The sequence below is a fragment of the Octopus bimaculoides genome, chromosome 7 (genome assembly GCF_001194135.2).
Source record: "Octopus bimaculoides isolate UCB-OBI-ISO-001 chromosome 7, ASM119413v2, whole genome shotgun sequence".
NCBI classification, from domain to species: domain Eukaryota; kingdom Metazoa; phylum Mollusca; class Cephalopoda; order Octopoda; family Octopodidae; genus Octopus; species Octopus bimaculoides.
In genome coordinates, this window is record NC_068987.1 from 77,721,810 (window position 1) to 77,722,724 (window position 915).

Sequence of the window (915 nt, forward strand, 5' to 3'; positions counted from 1 at the left end):
ACTTTACTTTATATTATACTCATTTATTGTGCTTTTAATTATTAATTTTTCTATATGTGATAGTGGATTTTCATCGATGAGTTCTTGAAACTTGGTTATTTTCCCTAAAACTATATATGTTATATATATATATATATATATATATATATATATATATATATATACATACACACATACATACATACATACACATACACACACATATATAAATATGTGAATCACTCAAAAATACCGACGCATGAATTACGAGCGCCGCAGTACGGGTAAATAACTGTAGACGATACATCGCTTCATTCATCAAATATTGACTGAAAGGACATAACTGATGCAACGACACATGGATGGAAAAAAAACGAGTAGCTGTGGAGCGACTCATCGATTGATTTCTAATCAGTTAATGATTTCTTTTAAGATGTAGACTCGTGCTAATGTTTAGAAATCAATAACTATTCGTAACAGTAGAGTGAGAATAAATCAACAGTTATTTAAACTCTATAGTATAAAAACGTTATATAACATCATAAATTGAGGAATTACTGAAAATGGATATAAAAGTATAATTAAAGAAGATGAAAGATGCAGAAAGTCAACAAGAAAGATGCTACTGAGTGGTATTAAATCTATCTATCTATCTATCTATCTATCTATCTATCTATCTATCTGTCTATCTATCTATCTATCTATCTATCTATCTATCTATCTATCTATCTATCTATCTATCTATCTACTTATCTATCTATATGCATATATATGTAATATTAATATATTTGTATTTATTCATACATATTTATGCACATATATATGTATGCATGCATACACACACACACACACACATATATATATATATATATATGCGTATGCATATACGTATATATATATATATACACATATATAAATATAAGTATATATGTATAT